The sequence below is a fragment of the Pogona vitticeps genome, chromosome 5 (genome assembly GCF_051106095.1).
Source record: "Pogona vitticeps strain Pit_001003342236 chromosome 5, PviZW2.1, whole genome shotgun sequence".
Taxonomy (NCBI): Eukaryota; Metazoa; Chordata; class Lepidosauria; order Squamata; family Agamidae; genus Pogona; species Pogona vitticeps.
The window spans coordinates 80,689,669-80,705,680 of NC_135787.1; positions in this window are offsets into that span (position 1 = coordinate 80,689,669).

Genomic DNA, 16,012 nt, shown 5'->3' on the forward strand with positions numbered 1-16,012 from the left:
ACCTGAAATGTAACTCACAGAAAATTCTGAAAATCAAGGAGATTTTCTTCATATGAAACATCAGATGCAGTTCAAGAGAAATCACCTTATTTTAATAATACCAATATATTTTTTCAGGTGGATTCTGTGTTCCCTGAAGCCCCTGGCCATCAGCATAGAACAAGGAAGTCAGATGAATGTTTCTTCTTAAGGGGTATGATTAAGATATAATTAGGAAGCAATTTAATTTCTCCAGGCCAGAGTACCTGAGCATCCCACGTTATGCTGTTAGACTGAAGTGATTCTCATACTAAAAACAGTCAAACATCTTTCATGCAGCTTGCACATAAAGAATAGATTTTAATATCAAGCTACATTAATTAACCCACGTTTTCCAGCAATTGCTCTTATCCACTTATATCCCAATTTCATTTATATAAACTGCACTTGTTCCCACTTCAGTGACACTCTATATCAGCTTATAATTGAAATATGAGCACAAAATTGAATTTTTTAAAAAAATGGAGCATGCTTTTGAAAAATAAATTGATCATGCCTTAAACTAAATGTTAAGAATCAAGTGATTTTATATAACATTCTAATGCAAACAACAGTTTTTCCCATAAGTTTGCAACGTACAGTGCTCAGAAGTAGAATCATCGAATAATGGAGTTGGAAGGGGTCTATAAAGCCATCGAGTCCAACCCCTTGCTCAGTGCAGAAATCCACATCAAAGTGTATCTGACAGATGGTTGTCTAATTTTCTCTTGAATACCTCCAGCATTGGAGCATTCAACACCTCTTGAGGTAACTGGCTCCATTGTTGTATTACTCATATAGTTAGAAAGTTTTTTCTGTTCTTCTGAAGTCTGGCTTCCTGTAGTAACTAATTACAAGTGACTGGTTCATTGTCATTAACTCCTTAGGAGGAACGAAGATATAGGTATATTACATTATAAGCACAATGAAGGATAATGTCACATTTTTGTCAGTGCAATTGTACTTTTTATTTATTTTTCCACATAGGGTATGCCCTCACTCAATGATGGAGGGGGGATATCCTGTGGTTCAAGTGCAGACTCATGCTGCTCCTTGCACTGTTACCTCAACATCCTGCTTTAGATGTTCAGGGTGTTGGGGAGATAATGAAGTAGACACAAGAGTGTGCTATGTACCACACACCAGCGGTCTGTCACATTCTGATTTTTAAAAATAGCTTTGAACTACTTATTCTCCTTTATTTTAAGAAAAGGGAATAATAAAACATTATTTCTGAGAAAATTCAGCTATAAACGTAACTCCTTTTGCGTGTCTCAAAATTGTAACTGTAACTACTAAGTTTTTTAATTTGATTTTTCTGAAAATTAAAATGTGGGCTTGATTTAAGATCCCATGATTAGATTATGTATATATGTGGATGTAGGTGACACGCTAATCTTACATTCTACATGGATTTACTCCTATGAACCCACTCAGTGATAAGTTTATGCAGGGTCCAGTGTTTAGTGCAGACTTTCAGAGGTAAGGTCCAGTGTTTTATGTAGACTTGCAGTGCATGTTTTTTTCTTTTTTCTTTTTTTCCCTGCATCCCCCTCCCTTCCCATTTTAAGATGTTTCATATCCTGCTAATGGTAAGGTTTCAATATATGTATTTTGTTGACTTGATTGTCTTGTACACTGAAAGAGGACTTCATCCTTTCAGTAAGATCTGTTAATTCACAAATAAAGAGCAAAGGGAAATAGATAAGCAAACAGCCCTGGTCTGTAAAGGGAAGAATTTGTCAGCATGACCCTAAAGTTATTTTTCTGCTTGTTATCATGTGCCCTCGAATTATCTCCAATTTATGGCAAACCTATGAGTAAGCAATCTCCAAAATGTCCTATCCTCAACAGCCCTGCTCAGTTCTTACAAATTCAAGCTTGTGGCTTCCTTTAGGGCAGGGGTCTCAAACTGTGGCCCTCCAGATGTTCTTAGCCTACAGCTCCCAGAAGCCTTCAGCACCACCTCTGCTGGCCAGGATTTCTGGGAGTTGGTCCAAGAACATCTGGAGGGCCACAGTTTGAGACCCCTGCTTTAGGGAGTCAATCAATTTTCTTTTCTTTTTTCCTACTGTCTTCAATCTATTCATTCATTCATTCATTCATTCGTTTGTTTCTTTGGCTTTTACCTCACCCATCTAGATTCAAATGAATCTAATCTGGGTGGCTTACAGTCTGAGCAATATAAAAAAATAATTAAAACAAACAATATCCAAACAAAAAAGAAAAGTAAGCAGAGTCCAAGATGGGAAAACACAGGGAACTAAATGATGGAAGGAGGGAAGGCCTGCCTGAAGAACAAAGTCTTCAGCTTGTTCTTAAAAGCTCCCAGTGAGGGTGCCAGGTAAATCTCAGTAGGCAAGATGTTCCAGAGGTGAGGGGCCACCACCAAGAAGGCCCGGTTTCTAGTTCTCTCCTTCCGGGCCTCTCTTGGGGTCAAGCCCCTCAGTCACCTAGCCTGGCTAGATCGAGTGACACAAGTAGAGCTAGGTGGGAGCAGGCTCTCTGCCAGATATCGAGGTCCTAAACCATTTAGGGCTTTATATGTAAGCATTAATACTTTGAAGTCAATGCGGAAACAAATGGGCAACCAGTGTAAGGCCGCCAGAGTGGGGGAAATGTGATGATTTTTTTGACCCCAGTAAATAGTCTGGTGGCCGTGTTCTGGACCATTTGTAGTTTCTGCATCAATCTCAAGGGTAGCCACACATAGAGCACATTACAATAGTCTAATCTCAAGACTACGAGTGCATGGACCAGAGTGGTGAATGCCCCAACATCAAGATAGGAGCGCAGCTGGGCAATCCGTCAAAGATATAGGTGGGCAGTGCAGACCACAGATGCTACCTGGGACTCCATGATAAGGGCTGGGCCAAGATGGACCCCCAAGCTGCAGACCACACTCTTTGTGTATCATATGGTAACATCCATGTGTAGACCTGTCTGTTTGGTCATTTGAAGCATGTATTTGCAACCAACAGATTGTTGGCTTCACAGAAATGTAAAAGTCACTGTCCTACTTTGTTTTTCACCCCAGGACAAATTCTCCAACAACATTTGGTTCTCCCCAAAGTTGGCAGGCTTGTTGGGGAAAGACAGATGCTCTCCCACCAAGACTATAGGGACTCCCCAAAATCCACAAGGACTCAATCCCACTCAGGCCCATTGTAAGTGTGATCAGCTCCCCAGCATATGAATTAGCCAAATACCTAGCGACCCTCCTACAGACCCACATTGGACAAACCTAATCTTACATCAAAGACTCAGAACATTTCATAAGCAAGATCAGCACCCTAAAACTCAACCCTGGGGACAGACTGATCAGCTTTGACATAGTATCCCTGTTCACTAAGGTACCGATAAAGGACACCCTGACACTCATCCAGCAGACATCAAGGCCTTTTTCCAACACTGCCTAACAACCAGCTATTTTCAGTGGGATAATGAATTCTATGAACGGACAGATGGAGTGGCCATGGGGGGGCCCCTCAGCCCAGTTACAAACTTCTACATGGGGCATTTCGAAAAACTGGCCCTGGCCTTGGCACCATTCGCACCCACAGACTGTTTCCGATATGTGGATGACACCTTTGCAATTTGGAGCCACGGTGAAGAAAAATTGGAAGAATTTCTCAACCATCTCAGCAGCATCCACCCAAATATACAATTCACCATGGAAAAAGAAATGGAGGGCCAACTCCCGTTCTTAGATGTCAGGGTCGTACGCAAAACTGACCTCCTATTGGGACACAATGTCTATTGAAAACTCACCCACACAGACCAGTACCTACACAAAAACTCCAACCACCACCCACAGCAAAAAAGAGGCATAATCAAATCACTGGTATACCATGCAAATCGGAACTGTGAAGCTCAGTTTCTCAGCACTGAACTCAACCATCTGAATTGGGCCCTACAGGCAAATGGCTACTCCAAAAATGAAATCACAAAAGCCATCAAACCAAGAAAACAACACCAAACTGAACAAGAAAACAGCCACCCACAAATAAAGTATTTCTGCCATACATCAAAGGGCTCACGGACCGCATGGGGAAACTTTTGAAAAAAACACAACCTACAAATAGTATTCAAGACCACCACAAAAATACAACAAAAGTCAGCAAAGGACAGAACGGGCCCCCTCACCACTGCAGGAGTATACCGGATACCTTGCAGTTGTGGCCAGGTATATATTGGAACCACAAAACGCAGCATTCACAACAGAGTTAAAGAAAATGAGAGACACTGCAGACTAAAACAACCAGAAAAATCGGCAGTAGCTGAATATGCCCTAAAACAAGCTGGACATGAAATTCTATTTCAAAATATTGAAATACTGGACAACACCAGCAATCATGATGTTAGACTGCATTGAAATGCACAAACACAAGCAGAACTTCAACAAAAAAGAGGAAAGTTTGAAACTCAACAAAATTTAGCTCCCAGCATTGAAAAATACAGCATGCAAAAGGTCAATGAACTCTACCCAGCCACAAGGAGCGGTGATCACTACACACAAAAGACCAGCTAATGACACCCATCAATCACAGTGAGAGATAATCTCTCCTCCTTATCACAACAATACTCCCACAACAAAGACACACTGATCACCATAATCACCCATCTCCTGAAAAGGACAAAAACTGATCTCACAGCCATAAATACTCAACTCCCAAACAAACTGCACCAAAGCACAGAGTGCTGTCCTCTGAAGATGCCGGCCACAGAGACTGGTGAAATGTTAGCAAGAACAACCTTCAGAACACGGCCAAAGAGCCAAAAAAATCCACAACAACCAAATATTTGGTTCTGTTTTTGTTTTCTGCTTTTGCATTCCAGTTGCCTATGATTAAAATCTCAAGATTAGACCACTGTAATGCACTCTACGTGGGACTACCTTTGAGGCTGCTGCGGAAACTACAGGTGGTGCAGAATGCGGTGGCCAGATTACTCAGTGGAGTGAGAAAATACCAACATATTTCACCCACTCTGGCCGCACTGCATTGACTGCCCATCCGATTCCGCATCGACTTCAAAGTGTTGATGCTCACGTACAAAGCCCTAAACGGTTTAGGACCTCGATACTTGGCGGAACGCCTTCTCCCACCAAGATCTACCCATGTCACTCGTGCGAGCCAGGAGATGAGGCTGAGGAGCCTAACGCTGTACCGGGCAGTGTGACCCTTATCTCGTAACTTAGCAACAGGACTGGTACAGAGGGAGCAAAGACACAACATTTTCCTTAAGACTCATGGGAAGAAGAAAGGAGGAGGAGAATTCCAGCACGAGAAGGGAGAAGATGGATGACAGCAGAAAAGACACAGGAGAGTCTTTATTTTTAAATGGACAATAAGACTGAACTTTTCCCATTGAGCTGATGGATTTTTTGATTTTCCAGAAGTTTGGTATGTTGTTGTTTTCATTATGGACAATGGGATTTACAGTTTTGTTTTAAGATGTAGATTTTGCTGAAGTTGGAGGGAAGGGCCGCCTTCCCCTAATTTTATTAGTTAGTAATCTGTTATTTTCATTTCTTATAGAGGAATCCAGTTACTTGTCAGCTGGATGGGGTTGGAAATATGTAAATATGCCTTGTTTCACTAAACTTTATTCTTTCAGAACGTTATTTTTCTAATAAAACAAAATATGCTTAATATCTGGAAGTTGGCTTCTTGAATAGAACATAGGCTACAATAATTAATTGGCTTATCTAAATTAATTTACTTTATAAGGCCACGTATACTTAACACTACCATTTGGGTCCAACATATTCCTGAGTGCTAGGAGAATTAGATTCCCTAGAACTCATGTGTGTGTCTTGGTTCTTAATGAAATCGGGTCAGACTTGGTGCAAGAGTGATTTAGCTGCCCTAAGGTAAAATTATTGGATCCGGTTTTGCCTGGTAAAGGAGCTAATCATTCTGAATCCTCTCTGTCCCGTGGCTGAGCAGTTTCTCAGAAAACTGGCTTTGCTCATATGGTGTAAGCTTGCTAGTTAATAAAAGGAGTTCTCAGGGTGTTGCCTTGGGGCTCCACTGGCGAACATCTGTGTGTCAACTTCTTCATTTTCTCTCTAAAGCTAATTGCTTTCCTAATTGCCTGTGTTCACCCACTTTCCTTGTTCTGTGATCACCTACATTTGGTGCCCAATGTGGGGCACATCAAACAGAGCCAATCAAACAAGCCATAAAACAGACTTCTGAAAAGGAAATCAACATTGCCTGAGGTATAGGCCATCAAAACTGCTTGCCATACCTGGCGAGGGTTTCAGATATCTCTTCATCCATTATAGGATCCTGGTGAGTATTCAGTTAAAACAAATACGGTGGGAAAATCCCTTTCATCACTTCAAAAAAGAAATAAACAGGAATTGATATATCTGCTTCGCAGAGAAGTTCATAATGATATTTCTGATCTTGTAGAGGATTTATTGAGAGAAACACATACTTTTTGTCCTTTTTAAAAGGAAGAGGGGGACCTATATGCTTTCACATTGGGATAAAATTGGAGATAAACTTCACAAGAACCATGTGGCTTCAGTAAAAATCCTTCACACATGCCATCTTTGCCAGGATGCAATTTCAAAGCTTACAAATCATTTGTTAAGTCATTAGCTCATATTCCAACAAGCCCTCAGATTCTGCCACCCTCCAGGCCATCTGATCTCCATGAAAATAGAAGCAATCTCCCTTCCTATGCAACCTCCGCTGCTGTGGCAACAGCCCCTCCCCCCTTGCTCAACAGTGCAGCAAATGCTATCTGCTGCTATGGCCAAAGACAATTCACAGGACTTTGCCAGTGTCCTCCCACTGATGTCTGTTTGTCCTGTGGTTCGTAACGACCAAGGACACTGTTTTCACAAAAATTCAAATGAGGAGAACTCAGTAACTAGTACCCCAGTTCAAGAAATCCAACCTGCCACTGTTAAAAGTCCTAGTCATGACTTGATCACAGCTGAAGAGGCTGACTATCAATTCCTTCTTGCTGTCTACAAAGTCAAAACAGCGCATTATGTTGTACCAGGTGCCCATTAACACAGACGGGTGCTTTGCAATGTGGCTTGCCTAATCCAACTTTGATCACCCACTTTCTTTGTTCCGTGATCACCTACAACTGACGTCACTCACTGCAATGTGTATACATTCCACTTCTTGCTTTCAAGTTTCCAGTTTACTTTGATTCATAATTTTCGTGCTCCATGTTCCAAATATATGTATTGTACAGCTTCAGACTTTCCTTCCACTTCTGTGCATATCAGCCACCAGAAGTCCTTTTGGCTTTAATCTGCTTGCATCATTAGTGACTGTACTTTGGCTACATTTCAATGGTTAAACTTTCTAAATCAAATGTGGAAGAATATGGTAAATACTCATAATTATGAGGACATTAAGAGCAATAAATAGTGGCTTAAGTAATCATATGGTAATTTCCTGTTGCCACTAAGGAAACTATCAACTACCCACAGAAACAGCAAAATCTCAAGTGCAACTTGATGACCAGTATGCTATTAAACATATAAATGTTTATATAAAAGTTTATCATAGTGCAGGGGTGCAAGATAGTCAGCTGCGCTTATGGCCTGGTATTACTAAGTTGCTTCCTATTTAAGACAACCCTAATAGGATTTTCAAGGTGTGTAAGATGTTCAGGGAGTGTTTTGGCATTGCTTCCACCCAGTAAATTTCCTTGACTTAGCATGAATTTAAACTCAGTTCTCCTGATTTCCATTCCAACACTTTATCCACTGTACAACACTTGCTCTTATCTGTACTATGTAATCTAAAAAGCTATCTTTCTTTAGCCATCATCTTGGATTATATGATACAACATGGGAGGACAATATGCACACAAATGAGCATATATTTCATTAAGAAGATTGCTCAGAGAACAAATAATCCTTATTTTAATATTCCTTCAAGGAAGTTGTTGTTTTGTAATTCTCTATATTTACACCAGAAGCTTATGACATGCAGTACTCAGCCTTTAGCTGTCTCTACCAGGGAAATTAAAAAACTCCAAAATCATATTTGTGTTCCATATCTGTAGAAAACAAACTTCTCAGCTACAGTATTTTGTTCCCCTTAGTAGACTCTAACCTCAAGTCAGAACAGTCTCATTGATTGCTGTGGAGTGAAGTTATCGGATTTTAGCCTAAGAGTATTTCATTTCCTTGACCTCAAACTTTCCTTGCATATATTGACTCCCTGAAGTTATTATACAAGAACACTGTCCAGATACATTTTATTTCTGAGAACCTGTATTCTCTCACCTAAGCCTCCAGTTAAACAATTAACACCACCACCACCACAACAATGTCTTTAACAGGACTGCCAAGTAGGAATATGTACAATGTTCATATTTCTTTCTTTTCAGATTATTTCAGGGGTATTTCTCTGATTTTCAAATTTTTTTTGCATCCTGGTCCTTTCATTTTACACTAAAGGGAACGCCTCTTTGATCATTGTTATTTCAAATTTTTTGCTTATATTTCTGGCACTCCCAAAGACCTGAAAAACCCTTTAAAATATTCCTAAAAGCAGAGGGTGAGCAACAAATCCTTCAACAATGCATGGGAAAGAAAAGTATTCATCAGACTTATGCAGGCACTAATTTATATTATCTCATTGACACAACCCGGTGACACAGTGGCACAGTCACAATGTCCATCCTTTCCTCCACACTCTTGCAATGTTCACAAAACAGTCCCCTCAAAACTCTACCAAGATAAATATCTTGAACATAATAAATACACAGTGGCCAAAATCCTTTATACTAAAGTAGCCATTCAGTCAACACCCATTGATTCAAATGGGTCTATATTAACTCCATAAATTCAAAAGGCAAATAGCAAATAAATGCAAAAAAATTAATCAAAGCTCCCCTCCCAAACAAAAACTATTAGAATATGCAGAGATTTCATTCCCTTCACCACTTGATGACTCTTATTTTCTTCTTTGAAGCCAGCAGGCAAGACAGGTTCAAGCAGCAAAAATAATCTAAGAAAGGACAGGGCACTATTGGATGAAAAACAGAGTGAAAGGACACCAAAAACTTGTAAGAAAGAGGTAACATGAAAAATAAAAAAAGTCCATGTACCTCTCTTTTGTAAACACAACACAATCACTGAACAAGCAAACCCACCCCTAGTAGTTGTTCTGCAGTTCTCATTGGACTGTCACACCAGGTCTTTCTTCAAACCAAAGTCATAAATGAGATTCACACATGGATATCATGGCTGCATTGAAGCAGATAGAATAAAGTGGCTGCAGTACTGTAAGACACACCAGGGCTAGATAGCAACATATGTGAGACTCTACGTGATTAAGGCAGTATATGATTTAAAGTTTGTGAGCATCTGCAGAATCATTTACACTCTCCATTTCATCATGAAGGATACACTTTGAGCAGCAAAATGTTACCCAACCAATCAAGTGTCATGAAGAGTTGCAAGAAATGTTTGAGAAACTCCCACCGTAACATCACTGGCAGCATACTGCTGCAAAAGAAGCAGGACCACTTGGAATCAATCCCCTGTGGATACCAGGGTTCAAGTGTATTATATTTTTATACTTGTGAGTTGGGTGGGATTTGGTTGTCTTCTTTATGTTTATCCTATGGCTGGAAACCACCCACAGTAGTGGCAAGGCCACTCAGTAGATGGCACCTTATAAAAATATAATAAATAAAAATAAATTTTATTGCCTTGACAGTGCAGTGCATCCCTGCTGTCCCCCTGGTCATATATGCCTGACATGCTAGGCAACTGCAAGTTACAAGAACCAGGAACAAGTCTGTCTGTTATCTTCTCTTATCAGTGAGCAAGCTAGTCAGCCTGCCTGCCTACCAGTGTCTTTGCCTGCCTTACTTGTCTATCCATTTGCCCACCTATCAGCTTCTGCATCTATCTTGTATTTGCGCACTGAGCATTGCACATTTGTTCTCGTAGCAGTATGGGTCAATGCATGGTTAGGTGTGTCATTATCCTTTTAGAAAGACCAGGTTTGTTTGTTAGTGGTTGGGGTTTTTTTAGGGTTTTTTTCTTTCACAAAAGCGTTTCTCCCTTGCCTAACTGAATCTCCACCAATGCCATATGATACAATTTGAAAGTAGCCTCTAAGGTTTTAGGTTGGGTCAGAATATTTGGTGTTGCACATTCTAACCAGCTTTCCAGTGGTGCCACTATAGCTCATGCCTCTGCACCCCAGATCTGCCACAACAAGGCACATGACCTTCCTCCCTCTGCAGGAAATCCAGACCTGACTGGGTGTGAATGGTGGAGGAGCCAACCTTTCACAAAGTAACTCACCAGAATATGTCATGATCTCACCAGGACAACAAAAGCTTCTGAGCCATTACTGACAGGCTGGTGAAGCATGCATTCCCTCTGCCACTCTGTTCCTTAACTGGCGCCAAGAGGAGAGTGCCTTTACTTAGCTTGTTTTTAAATTCCTTTTTCCTCATAAAGATATTATTCTCCAATCTAGCCTTCCTTTCATCAAGGTCCACAGGCCTTCTCCTTTTCCAAAAAAATTTCTCAGATTGTGGGCTGGTCTGCTGTAGTTTTCTGGAAGCCCTCCCTGGCACACGGCCTGGAGCCTGAGGACAACAGCAGAAAAGTTTGTGGACTCTGCAGTTCTTCCTCCTTTCTCTGCAAGGAAACCGTGCCTCAGTTGCAACACAATAGTTGTGCGGGGGAGAGATTTTTGTTCACTCCACCTGGAACAGAGGTGAGCACTAGAGATGGGGACAAATCAAAAAAATGGTGATTCATTTTGATCCATTATTTGTCAAGGTTAATGAATCAACAAATACAAATATAGGAATATTCTCTGATGAATCAACAAGTAGATCTGTCATTTCGTCTGCACTTTAAATGGCTATAACACTGGCCCCTGATGACCTGGAGACACCAAATTTGCAGGGAAGCTTCCTCAGACACTTTTCTACACTCCTGAAAGTTTAGTGAACATTAGGTCACGGACCCCCTGCGTGATGACCTGGATTAAAGAATGGATAACTTTAGAAAATCAAAGACTTATGAAACTAGAGGGACACGATTTAAAGATGGGATGGCACGCATATGTATGGTACGGGAAACATAAGGAACACTCACAGTTTGGAGAACACATTATTAGAAAGGCCCTAGGGATGGTGTGGCAAAAATTTCAAGCACAAGCTTATGAGAAAATCCCATTGTGGGTGACACCTATAGAAGCATTTCTAGAGGCACCTATAGAAGCATTTACATTAAAAGCCCTGAACCAGAGAGGAATGCTGACCACATATGAAAAGCTGTTAACTAAAGAGCAGAAGATAAAGGACAAACAAGAGCTGGAAAAAATGGGCCTAGCTGTTGATTGGTGGTCAATGGTAAAATTAGAATCAAGATACAAAAAAGATAGGACGGTGGGTTTCTTTGAGGGTAAAGTCCAAGTGGATAGACTGTGGATATATACGGATGAAAGAATACAGTAATTTTAAAAAATGTACATATACTTATTAGAATATGATTTAGAGGATGAGAGGGTGAAAGAGACAATGGTAAAATGGGCAAAAAATTTTGGATACAGTGTGGATCTCGATGATTGGACTAAGATGTAGAAAGAAAGTTATAAGATGCTTAAACCAGTAAATCTCAGAGAAAATGTCCTTAAAATGTTCTACAGATGGCATTACACACCTGTAAGATTAGCAAAAATATCAGAGGGTAACAGCAATATATGTTGGAAGTGTAAAAAGAATGTAGGAACTTATTATCATATGTGGTGGACATGCGAAAAGGTCAAAAATTATTGGACACAGGTATGGGACATAGCAAAAGAAATCACCCAGCAGAAATTAGATATAAAACCTGAAATGGCATTATTAAATGTCATATCAGGAATCAGTGATAATAAATTGAAGCATTGTCTTATGTATATACTTACAGCAGCTAGATTACTCTGGGCCCAAAAATGGAAAGCCAAAGAGGTTCCGATGATAGAAGAGTTGTTAAAGAAGCTATGGGACATAGCAGAACTGGACACTCTATCAGAAGCACTACGGGAATAGCCAAGAGACTGTGTAAAACAAAGCTGGGAACTAATATATTCTTGGGCCCAGAAGAAGACAGGAGCATAGGGCAAAGCTTCTGATGCATGTATATTTACTCAGTATATACTGAAAATGAAATTGGGGGAGCAGAGGGGTTAACGAGGCTGGAGTCTCTGACTCCAAAGGGGGGGAGGGGTTAGTTTAACTTGAGGGGTTAGTTTTTTTTTTCTTTTTTTCCCTTTCTTTTCCCCTTGTCTCTTATTTGTCTCGCTTTTTTCTGTGTAAAATAAAATAAAAAAAGAACTTCTCTTCTGAAGCATGGATAAGAGTGGCTGTACCTTTGTGAAGCTGCACACTCCTATCTAGTTATCTTGAGGTGCCACTCTGCCACAAATCTTTTAGCTCATGACCAGCTACAGCAAGGTCTGTCAAATATAGCAACAGAGTGGAACTAATGTGTATGAAGCACTTCCTTAGGTGAACGTTGCAATCAATGGTTTAATCAAATTGTGCAAAGCTGCTCACCCAGGTGTAACATCTGGCATACGTACTTTTGCAGCTATAGTTTCATGTCATACTAACCTGAACAGGTTTTCAGCCATTCTCACATAGTTCAGTATGAAACTGTAATGTACATATGTTTTCACTTTATATTATCATTTGAGAGCAGTGTTAATTTAGGGAACAACTAATATAGATTTGCAGAAGTTTTATTCTGAAAAGTCAACTATATATGTATTAAATAACAGTAAAAATAAGAAGAAAAGGAACTAGCTTGAGGCCTTTGCTTTTCCTTTGTGTTATATCAACAGAACATCAATATATATCCGTGTGTACTGTATATAGTTGCGAGACATTCTTACAGTTCTCATTATATTGGCAGTCATTTAGCTGCATTCTTAAACTCTGGCACGTTTCATTATAGGTAGAATTTGGTGACAACCTTGCTCTAAAAGTGGACACATTGAGGGAATGTAAAAAGGTGACAATGGGGCTTCTTAATGGTGGCCCCTGTTCTATTGAACAAGCTTGTAACTGAGGTCAGACCATCCACTCATATGTCTAACCATGGTGGCAGCCTCATTCATCCTTCCAGTTGTTCCTGGAGTGCTGCTCTCTTCCCACTCAGCTGGCTACTTGACAGCTGTGCAGGGAGACTCATCCTCCCACCCCCTGCCTGGAGTGGTTAGCAAAGCGGGAAGAGAATTATCTGTGAAGAAGCACCAGAGAACTAACTCCAATGTTTTAACATTTCTAGGGAACTCCTATCAGAGGGCTCTTAGCTACAGATAGAATATTCGTACAGTGATGCCCCGCTTAATGATTACCCCGCTCCACAATGAATCCGCTTAATGATGAGGTTTTTGCAATTGCTTTTGCGATAGCAAAATGATGTTTAAATAGGGAAAATCCGCTTTACAACAATCGGTTCCGTGCTTCAGGAACCGATTCTTCGCATTACGATGGTTTTAAAACCATCCCGCTGTGCAAAATGGCTCCCCGCTGTGTTTTAGGACTGATTGCTCGCTTTACAGGCACTAGAAAATGTCCGAACTATAGAGGATCTTTGCTGGACAGTGAGGTATTTTACCCATTGGAACACACTGAACCGTTTTCAATGCATTTCAATGGGCTTTTTACTTTCACTTCATGACAATTTCGTTCTACAGCGATTTTGCTGGAATGGATTATCGTCATCAAGCGAGGCACCACTATATTCATATCCCTGGAAATACAACTATGAATATCAGCACCACAAGTACCTGGAATATCAGCACCACAAGTACCCGAACCAGCAGGTCCAATTACCATTCACTGCATGGTGTGCGCCCCTGGTATTGTTTCCATCATACCAATCGTGGGGGTAGCCTGGCCGGCATTTCCTCGCCTCTCTGTGCAGCCAACCACTCCAGAGAGGAGGTGAGATGATGAGTCTCTCCACTCAGCTGATGAGCAGTCAGCTGCACAGGCAGGCAGGGAAATGCCATCTGGGCTACTTCTGTGATTGGTGTGATAGTAATGACTTCAGCGGCATGTGGCAACCAGTATTGGACCTGCCGGTTCTGGGGGGAAGGACTGGACACAGGCACCTGTGGTGCAGATATTCATATTTGAATCCTCAGAGATTCAATCAATTGATCACTTTGAATACCATCCCAAGCTAGTAAATCATTTTTTCTTTCTGGGATTTCAATCTCAGTCTAAGAATCCTGAGTGTCATGAAAATTCCTTCTCATCTACCAAGTGTTTTTAATTTTGTGCTATGTTCCTGGAAAGGTTGGAAAGAGCCTTAGTTTCTTATGCTTTTCTATCACCTATGTGGAAGGAAACCCAGTGGAAACTCAATATGTGTTTGAGTTTAAGAATCTTAAGACTTTGTGCCCTTAAACACGTCTGGTCCACAATATATAGAGTGAAAACAGAAAGTCTAAAAGCATGCAGGGTAATACTTTACCTTCAATTGTCAGGTCATTTTCAAGGACTTCTCATTTATTTATGTAACCCCAAAATGATCTGTAATTGTTATATGGCAAATGTTGTGCAGTGGCACAGATTGCATGACACAAATACTTGGAAGTTACTAAATAACATTCAGAACAATCGCCTTGTAATTTTCAGGGTTTCAGATCCTGCAATGTCGCAGTTGTTTACAAGACAGAAAAAGATAACATGTAATTACTGTCTTTACATTACATTCACTATCTAGCATGATCCCTATGTCAATTTCTCAGCTGTATTAAGACTTATTTTCCTGTCAGCAGCAAGACTTCTGTTTTGGTAGTTTATCTACAACTAAACTATTGCTGTTCCTCACAGAGCTGCCAAAGATTGACATCATTTCTGAAGTCAGCACAAGCTGAATTGACATTTGATGAGAGGGTATAACAACCATGCTGGAGGCTGACAGCAGTTGCTTGCTCCAAAGGAAAGTCACCTTGAGATCTGACAGTCTTAGTTCCAGTTCAAGAGTCATAGAAAATTCCAGAAGACAAATCAGGGCTATACATGTTCTGAGATCCTTCACATTCATGGATTGCATGGAACAATAAGGAACATCTATGAGGCCTATTCCAATAGAATGAAAAAGGATAAGGTAAGGTTGGCTAAAGCTTTGCAGTTATCAGAAAGGTATGCAGATGCCCACACCATGCACATGAACTGCATGGAGTAGACATGCAGGCAACATATTCATCAGGCACAGAGCCTTTCTCCTCCGTATTCAGATGGTGTGAAGGAGCTGTATGTGCATGCCACATACAGACCAATATCCTTGTGAGAGCAATTCTGTTTCCATTAGAATCTTGCCTTGTATGGACGAGCTCTATACAGTTAAATGCTGGTCATTGCCTATAAACCTCTGTCAAAAGCAGAGTAAAAATGCGAGTAGATAAATAAGTACCACCACCGTGGGAAGGCAACGGCGTTCTGTGTCTAGTCGTCCTGGCCACGTGACCATGGAAACTGTCTATAGCTGGCTATATGGCTTGGAAATGGGGATGAGCAGAGTCAGACACGACTGGATTTTTGTCAAGGGGAACCTTTACATTTATGCAACTTGAGTCCAGGCTAGCTGAAGAACCACAACTCCTCATATGAGCCTTCTCTATGCTTAAGATCATCAGAGGAGGCCCTCCTCTTGGTCCCATTGCCAGTGCAGAGATGTTTGATGTGGATGCAGCCTACTCTGTGGCTGCTCCCAGGTTATGGAATGTTTTCCCTCAGAGGTCAGGTTGGCCCTTCCTTTTATCTTTCTGCCAACAGCTGAAGACAGACCTTTTCAGACAGGCTTGTAACAATCATGATTAATTCCTTGAATGCCATTTTTAGTTGAGATAGTTGTTAATGTTTTACCTGTAATTAATTATTCAGTGTATTTTAATCAGTTTTATGGTTTAATTGTTTTAAATCTATATCTCATAGTCTTTTTAATTCTATTTTAACACTTTGAGCTGCCTTTAAC